Below are 9,971 nucleotides of genomic sequence, written 5' to 3'. Positions count from 1 at the left end.
AATTGAGTATTTGATTTGAAAGTAGACATAAATATGTTAATCAAGTTTTAGCCAATATATGCTTTGTGAACATGACCTAAAGTTGTCTTTTCTGATGGCAATTCTATGTAATGGTTTTCAATTGCATTATTCATTGACTTATTAAAGACCAAAACTAAGATGTGAGTAAAAATATTCAGCTGACATAAGAAGTCAGCCAAATCACCTGTACAATTATTTTACTTTATCCAGACAAATTCCAGGTCTTCCCCATGAAACAACACTGTCACAGGAAGTTTATAAGGATGCTTAAAAGCAAACAAATGAATGAACAGCAGCAGCTCCTCATACTCCAGGCCTCCCAGAAGGAAAGTCAATCCTGGGACACTGGACAGCCACAATCATGGAGTACCTGGGAACAGGCACAAACTCCAGGGAAATCCTTCTCCATTCCCCAGACATCCCCAGCCTGGCCTTGGCTTTCATGGCAAGCTCCATCCAGTTCTGCTTGCTGGCTTGATAAATGTCTGCTTCCAGGAAGGGAATTTTATTTGAAAAATCTTATTCTAGTTCATCTTGCATCAATCTCACAGTTTTATATAGGAACACATTTAATACATAGATGCTTCAGATTTGTTGAAATTTCTTGAGAATTCCTTACTTGTGATAGGAAAATTAGAAAATGCTAAGAGATACCATTGCAGAGATCAGAAATTTACATGAATGGGGAAGAAAATTAAGAAAGAAATTTTTTATTCTTTTATCTGCAGAGACAGAGAAGGAAGGAAAAGTTTGGATTTGCAGTTAGGCTTCCCAATGATTCATATATGAACAGATCTAAGGATAACAATGATTGGCATACAAACTTTATATCTTAAAATTAAGATTTGGAAAATATGACATCATAATAATGCAAAATAGGTGATTACTTTGAGTCAACTATACAACTTGCCCACAATAATTTGGTACAGCTACTCTTATATCTGAAATAGTTTTCTATGTGATTTAGAGAAATAAATAAAATGTAACTTTATAAGCTTTAGTTTTAGCTTTAATTTGATGAACATGCAGTCAGTGCATGTGCACAGTCAGATTAATCTTTAAAACAGTGAGTTTGTTTCTCATTCTCCAATGCTTGGACCAGCAATAGACAGAAGCAAGTACAGACAATTGGACTTATTTTAAAAATTAGTACTTACATTTTATTAATATATATATATTTAACCCTATTTATATAAATTAAAATTAAGTTTATTTATTTATTAAGCTGAACCACTGAATATTTATTCACAGTCTAGCTAATGGAATCAGTAAAAATGTTAAATATAAAACATATGCAATTTTAAGATGGTATTGTACTTCTGAAACATTTTGGTAAGAATGTTAGGAATATCTTTTCCAATGAAGACCTAACAGTGATGTTTTGAAGAGTGACAGTGTGATCAGTCAAAGAATCTGATTTTTGAATTCTTGTCCAAACAAGTCCAATCTACATATCATTATTGCCTTCTAAAAAGAGAATTCAATGGGAACTATGTCTCTAAAAACTGAAGAACTAAGCAGTACAAGGTGCTATTCTAAAACTTTTAAATTTTAATGATATACATTATTTTTTTGAGGGAACAGAGTCCACAGTTTCATTATTTTCCTTCTTAAACTAGCAAGAGAAAAGCTGATGGGGAGTGGGGCACATACATGAACATGATGTTGGTTTAAAAGGTTATTCTGAACTCAGGTGCAACCCTTGAGCCCATGAGCAACTCCTGGAGCTGCTGAGTGCACTCCTCATGCTTCAGGAAGCCAAAGGCAGAGGGAGGGGCTTCAAGACCTTTGAAGGCAAAATTTACACCTAATCCAGTTAAAAGTTATATTTATTATATTAATTTTGGTTTGAAAGCCTGATTATTTAATTTTCCATAGGGCATAGTTCACGAGTGCTGACAAAATGTCTGTATCTTCCCAGCTTCCCTGAGGAGAAAGAGCACAGTAGCATCGTGCAACATAATTTATTCAACCCCTAAGACAGGGGTACGAGGTAAGGGCTGCCTGGGTCCAACCATGGCAGGCTTTTTTATGAATATCAGCAGCTCATGAATATAAACAGTTACAGAAAAATAAAATTTATGAAACCTAGACCTGGGAACAAAAATCTCAGAGATCAACAACTCCAAAAGAATCTAGTGTCGCATTCCTAAGAATGTCAGATTAAACTAACATGTGCCAGTCAATATTGGTACACTGTGACCCTTGACGCCTCCTAAGCAAAACTATTAAGTCCAACATTTTCTCCTGTAAGCACTTATCTGTAAGGATGGCTAACATGTCCTCTAAAGCAGATATTGAAACTGATTGGACAATAGGTAGATACCAGACAGGGGCCTGGGGGCCGACCTCTAGAAATAGGGGGAGAAAATCTTAATCTGCAACACAATGCAGCTCTCTTGAAACCCTATCATTTTCACTTCCCATGTGTCTGCTGCCTGACTGTGAATGGATTTGAAAAGGAATGGTTAGTGCTGAAAATTGGATCAGAGCTAACATTCTCTCATTTTTATCAGCAGCTGCCAAAGGTCATCTGACATAATAGCTGATGAATTCAAGCCCAGTGGATTTCATTTGCAATTTTCAATTTACTGAGGCCTCCAAACCCCACAGTGATAAAAGCTTCCCCTATCGTGGCCTGTCACAAACATCAAGAAACTGCACAAACCCACAAGAAAGAAATAGGAGAAAGCTGTGCATCATCACAGTTACAGATAAGGAGAACAGGAAGAAACAGTATCATGTAGAAAGGTGTGGAGCGGCATGTGTGGTTGAGTTTCTAAATGCCAATTGTAATGAAAAGACTATGAAGAGCAATCAAATAACTTCTACAGAATAACATCATGGTTCCCCTCCCCCTCCTTCAGTTTCAAAATTGCCTTCTAATCTCTTGCTTGACATCCTGAAGATAAAAGTGAAAGTGAAAAAACCCTGTTTATTTAGACATGGAAAGTATTGTACCCTTGATATATTTACTGTAGTTTTGATTTACAAATTCCTGCTATTAAGAGACCTATTATCAGAGAAACTATGTCAGCACCAAAGAAGGAATGCTTTTGTTTGCTGGCAGATGGACTGTAGATCTTTACTTCTGCTCCACAGGGAACACAAATGAGCCCCAGTCCATGGGTGCTGGAGGTTTCAGAGTCTACTCATCCACATCCATACATTCAGAGGCTTTTCCATATGTAACTATGCTTACCCTAGATCTTTGTCACATTGACATTGTAAGAAATTTGCATGGGATCCTATTCCGAGTGATCAGGGAAAATAACTAAATAAAACCCAAAGCCCTTCATACTGGAAGAAACATCTTTTGCTAAAAGGCCAAGTAAGCTGTCATTCTCTGCCTGCCCATGACTACATGATGAAAGAACATGTACAGAAAGGAAAACTACTGTTTCACTTGTAAATGAAAAAAAAATAAATTCCAGACCCTAACCCCCAATTTCAAAGTACTAATTCAATCCCAAGAGCAGCAGCATTTGAAGCTACCATGTTTATGATTTTACTTTCAACTCTACGACACACATGTTCCAGTGGTACAAACTCAAGTTTCTCCTTTCAGTAATCTCAACTAAGTCAAATAAACAGGAAACACAAATACTGCCAGCTGGATTCTACTTGGACTCAAAGCCAAGGATGCAAATAACTCAAAGATGTTTCTACTGTGAAAAGCCCTTGGTTAGTGCAAAGCATAAAATCAGAGGAACGCCAAGTACAGACATTATACAGTGAACAATGGCACATTATTCTGTGCTTGGAATAGTTCAGCTTGTCTTTCGAGAAGTTATAAAGACCTCAGAAAGAGAATTGCTTATGATGATTCTCTGTTGATTAGATGTAGATAAATGAGTATCACAGAGTAAGCTGAATTGGAAGGGACCCAGCAGGATCTTCAAGTCCAACTCCCTTCCCATGCACAGGTTATGGTAGTAAGCAGCTCATCGGAGCACTGGCAGGTGAGTTAATGTAAATGTTAATGCCAAAAGAACCAAAGGTATTTTGCTTATTGACCCTGATAATGATAGTTTCTATATAATTTCAGGAAGGTCATGACAAAGAAACCATGTGAAGATATAGACAACACTTCCAGGGAGAGGGAGAGAATTGCCAAGGTACTTCAAGTCCAACTCCCTTCCCATGCACAGGTTATGGTAGTAAGCAGCTCATCGGAGCACTGGCAGGTGAGTTAAAGTAAATATTAATGCCAAAAGAACATTTCCAAAGGTATTTTCCTTATTGACTCTGATAATGATAGTTTATGTATTATTTCAGGAAGGTTATGACAAAGAAACCATGCGAAGATATAGGCAGCACTTCCAAGGAGAGGGAGAGAATTGCCAGGGTGCTCCACCACAGAGCTGCTTCCTTCAGGTGTGCACAGAGCAGGCACACATCAGAGCAGCACTGAAACATTTTATACCACTAGTACTGGCATTTATTTCAACACTCAAAAATATGATACACTCCTTACTGCAAAGAAAAAGAAGCCCAAATATATTATACTGTAAATGGAATTATATATTGCACAGAACAAAAGTGGAAAAGGTGAAGTAAGGGTTATAAAGAAAATGCCATGGCTGTCTAGAGATGAGGACATGCATTTTAATATTTTTGTTTTCAATTCCTTCCTTCCTTCCTTCCTCCCAGAAGCCTCCAGACTGCAGTTTATGAGGCAAGAAAGTCCTGGCCCTCTCAGGAAAAAACAAAGCAAAATGCTTTTGAGCAGGAATTGGCTTTTCTTTACAAGACTTCCTACACCTGATGCCAGCAAATAAATTAATACCAGGAGTTAATAATAATGCCTACAGCTTTGTTAGCATTTATAGTGCCAACAGGGGAAAAAATCTCGAATAACTATTCTACTCAGCATTGACTCAAAATGGTCCATATTGCATTATAGTCTGCTAGTCTTCCAAGTGTCTGTTCAGTCATTAGTCATTTTTTCTACTACTATAAAGTTCTACATGTAAGAATCAGGAAGTCCTGAGATCTGAACTATCCCTGGCATGGGATATATACAGCCTTGGCTAAATCACTTCAGCTGAGAGCTTCAATATGCTCTCTGCAAACTGTGAAAAAAGTCATCAGTGCAGGAATAAAATTAATGCTTGAACAACTGATGAAGTCATATAGGGTTAAGTATCTCTGAGCACTCATTCATGAGTGATTGGTAATGAGCACAAGCAGAGGTAGTTTCTGGTTTCTTCTCCTTGGAATCCCTCATGTCTCAAGTTCCAGAATGGCTTCACATCTCTTTTGAAAGCAGGACACAGCATGAAGATAATTCTTTGGGAAAAAGAAGCCCTATACTGGTGAAGTGAAGTCTCACCTGCTGAGTCTTGGTTAGAGAGAAAAGACAATGAGGGAGAAGACTGAAAATATGCAACCTTATTCATCATCACCAAGTTCTCAGCTGTTAACTGACAAGTTCATACATGAAAGACTAAGCAAAAAACATTTGACACTGGAAAATCAGATGCTTCTACCATGCAGAATTAGCAAAGATCTGTTACAGGAAAGAAAGTTATTAGAAGCACTGCTATGTAGAGGATAAAAATGTGAACATTCAATGAAAAGTGGTAAGTTAAAATGTACTTTTCATTGTCAGCCACTGTGTTATGACCACGAGCTACAGCTGAGCCGATTAGAACATTTACTGACATTAAAACAATGTAGATTTGTACATGGCTGAGGAGTTATTAGTCTGGCATAACTGAACACATTACTCGACAATAAAACCACAGTTTATTTATAGCAATTCCATTTGTATTAGAAAGATCATATTAGAAATGTGCTTTAATTCACTCTTACATCAACCTTTTCCTTTTAACCAGCAAATTTATTTCAAAGCATTTATCATCCTTCTATTTTAAATAAATCTGAACAAAAATTTGGGGTTATAATTTGCTTAAATTCTGCTACTTTATAAATACATATAAACTTTATTTATAAATAATAATAACTGATACTACATGGTCTGAAGTGTCATTTCTGTTCATTTCTCATCATCTGAAGATGATCTGCAATATCTGCAGAAAACAATACTAGCTTTAATAGATTTGGAGAAAAATAACAGCTTTGATCATGGTTTAGAAATAATGAAGTACAATAAAACAGGTCCAATCCAGTGATCATCTGAGCATCCTCATTTTTTAATGGAGCAGATGAAAACTGCAAAACTCTTGTGGGATCTGGCCCTGGGCACTTACAAACATGCTGTGGAAAGTCAGCCTGACTTCAACAGAGTGAAATTGGAAAGAAAACAATTTTCTTGCACCTCTGTCTTGTGAGATTCAATTATCAGTGTCTGATCCTGTAAGGCATCAAGCACCCTCCTGTGAGGTCCTCCAATCCCACGGAAACCATGGCAGGGAGCTGAGGGTACTCAGGGCCAGGCAGGACCAGACCCTCAGAGAGCAGAGCCACGTGTGGGCATGGGCTGGCCTGAGCCAACATCACTGAGCAGTGAGGCCAGAGAGATCCAGGGGTCTGGGATTCTATGGGAAATGCTCCATGGCTGGGGAACATTTGTTACAGTGAAATTCAAGCTGTCTCTGTCACTGCTTATTTTACTGTCATCATGGCAATACAGTTCTAGTGTCGTAACTCAGGGCTTTTCTCCTTCAACCCCCGAGCCTAAAATGGCACTGGAAAAATGAGTTTAGCTGCTTCAGCTTAGCCCTTCTATCAGAGAAAGCATCAGGAAAAATGTGCACAATAACAAATCATCTCTTACAATTCACAGATGCATTTTATGATCTGTTCCTATTCCCCAGCAAACAGGAAGAACAACATCACAACACAGCCTCCACCACAGCCTTTAACTGGACTTTGATATTACTTGATATTTGATTACTTCGATATTTGATACTGAAGTTTCAGTAAAAACACACTATGTTAAAATTAAATATATGTTCTGCACCACTTCTCCAGTCTTGAAGAAAAAATGCTGCTGAAGGCATAACCCATATCAATACTCCAATTAATTTTTGGAATGAAATTAATGTGTGCTATTGTTCACAACACTGCCATTAGAAATGGCAAACCTCCAACTGAGAAACTTGAAAATGTACTAATGTCTCACCTAATTAATAATGCTTATCTAAAGTAAACTACACCAGTTTCTTTACATCCAATTGAAAAATTACTTGAGAGGCAAGACTGAATGTAGGCAAATATAACTCAGTGTAGGAGCCTGAAGGAGGTTGTCCAGTCTTCTCTGTAATAATTCGAATGATGTTTACTTTAACAATACATATCTACAAAATTTAAGGCAATATGATTCAGCTCAGTTTTATGAAATACTCTGAGAGTTTGTGAGTATACAGAGTTGTTATTTACCTGTGAGGTTTGGTGTGATAAAAATAGCATACCAAATTATAAGCAGAATTAAAAATTATATATTGCAATTTATCAAGGAAAACCCCTATTATCTTAATTTTTTTTTCATAATCTCTCTTATTTCATTATCATTCACTATATCCTGGTATGTATTGTGTTAAACATCAAAAAGTAAATAAGCAACAGTTTCTCAAAAAGTCTTCTCACTATATCAATATACTTCTTTAAAAGCTACCAAAATAAATAATTTCACATAATGTAGAGTCCCTTCTTGAGCCACATCTTGAAGACAAAATATCAATTAGAATTGCCTAATTTTCACACAGGTTATATCAGTAAAAGTGTAGCAACTTCTCAAATATATGTGATTTATGATTTTAGTAAATAATAATATTTCATAACACTTCACAGAACTGGAGAATATAAAAAATGTACTGATGAGGAAACTGAGCCTTGAAGGAGTATAAAGTGTTCAGTATTACTCTGTAAATCCTTAACTGTGAAGTCTAAAAAGTAACAATCTAGTATATCACCAACCTATTCTTCTTCCAAATTACAATTATAGCTGCAAATTTTAATGAGAAATTGGTGGGAATTTTTTTTTCCCCCACCAATATAATTTCCTTCTCTTACTAAAAGTTTTGCTGGAATGGAAACATCTGGATTAAGACTATAGCAAAGGATTCACATCTCTAAAAACATAACAAAATTTAACCTTTTGTGAGAAATCCATATATCTTCATGGGGCCAACATTAATTTTTCATTTAAAAAAGATTTTTCATCACTTATGGAAAAAAATTAGACTATAAGAATTTAAAATAAGGCAGAAATTTGGGATTTTTTTTCCCACTAAAGACCCTGCAGAGATTTGTTTGTGAAAAGAAAGCAAGATGTTCTTGGTGAACTCTAGTGGAGACCTCTAAATTTCCTTTTTCCCTCTTTTTATTTAAGGTTCAAATATAATGATTATTAAAAAATTTACAAGCCTTTAGTTTCTATTTTACCCCACCATAACGGTAAATGGTATTGTGATAAAAAAATTGAAAACACTGCAAGTACCTTTGAAATTTTTTTCCCAACTCTAACAATGAGATTTTGAAATCATTGAAACACTGAAAGAGTATACAAGATCTCACAGGGGTTATTAATACAAATTTTAAGTTCATTTAATTTCCTATTGTCAACTATTATGTGAATCATAATGTGACAATAACTACTATAGATATGACAGACAGAAAACTTTTTTGACAGTCAGTTCCCAGGAATTCAAAATGTAGGGAAATGCCAATGTTAAGATTACCCAGTTAATCCAGTGAAACAATAAAGGACTATGACATTATGACATTATCTTCTACTAAATGTACCAAGATGTTGTAAAATGCTGACTATTAGCCCCTGAACAAAACACAACAAAAGTTGTTTAGAAAAGCTGAAAAAAGCCAGTGTATCCTGGCACATCTATTTTGTTTATCTGCACTCGTATTGCTGACATGAAACACATGTCATTGTACCTATACATAATTGCAGAAACCCTGAAAAACTACTACTAACCTTATAATCATGATATTTAAACATTACAGCTGCTTTCTCATTCCCACAGTATAATGACTAACTGCCACTAACAACTGATCATTATCAGGAGGCTGGGGCAGCTACAGCCATGAATCCAATTCAATAGTGCCCAAAGAGGGTGAAGTCCTAATCTTATTGACATTATTAGAAATAAATCAGGGAAGTTAGCCTCAGTGGTAAGATCAGAGTTAAAAGTACTAAAGATACAAAGGAGTTAAAAGTACTGAAGATGCAAACTTCTTAAAAACCTACTGTGTGTCAAAAGATGACGGCCCAGTGACAAAAAGGGGAAAAGTTTCCTTCCCTTTCTAAAAATGAAATTGGTCAATGTAGTTCAGGATTCTTTTTACCCAAGCAGTACTAAACTACATTATGGATCAGATCCTCAGGAGGTGGAGACAAAACTGGCCTCATTTTGATGGCTGTAGGGCTTAGGTTTTTCAAAAGCGCTAAACCACAAGAGATAAATTATGAACAAAATCTGAAATGTAATTAACCAGTTCATGGCTGGTTTTCCCTTTGAATATCCGTCTGAGGAGTCTGCCATCAATCACATTTTAGGCTCCACCTGTCTTTGCCAGAATCTAAACTGTTGCCCAAAGTTTACCCGCAGCTGTTGAACACAGATGTCAAATCAGTTTTAGGAGGAACCTGCCAAGTGGTGGAAGCTCACAGGATGTCCTCTGTCAGAAATGTCCTTGTACTCTTGCCTTGCTCCTCTACTTCTGCCTACATCTTGAGCACAGCAGGCCCCAGGCTGACCCAACTCATCCTTTGGTACATTTCTTCATGCATGAGGAAAATTTTTTTTCTGTCATATGTTCTCAAAACAGTCCATCAAAATGGTGTTTGTTTGTACTCTTGCCTTGCTCCTCTACTTCTGCCTACATCTTGAGCACAGGAGGCCCCAGGCTGACCCAACTTATCCTTTGGTACATCTCTTCATGCATGAGGAGATTTTTTTTTTCTGTCATATGTTCTCAAAACAGTCCATCAAAGTGATCTTTACTGGAGGAAACTACTTTTGAAT

Source organism: Passer montanus, unplaced genomic scaffold (assembly GCF_014805655.1).
Source record: "Passer montanus isolate IOZ18808 unplaced genomic scaffold, ASM1480565v1 scaffold29, whole genome shotgun sequence".
NCBI lineage: Eukaryota > Metazoa > Chordata > Aves > Passeriformes > Passeridae > Passer > Passer montanus.
The sequence above is the reverse complement of the archived record's forward strand: the minus strand, read 5'-3'. Positions refer to the sequence as shown.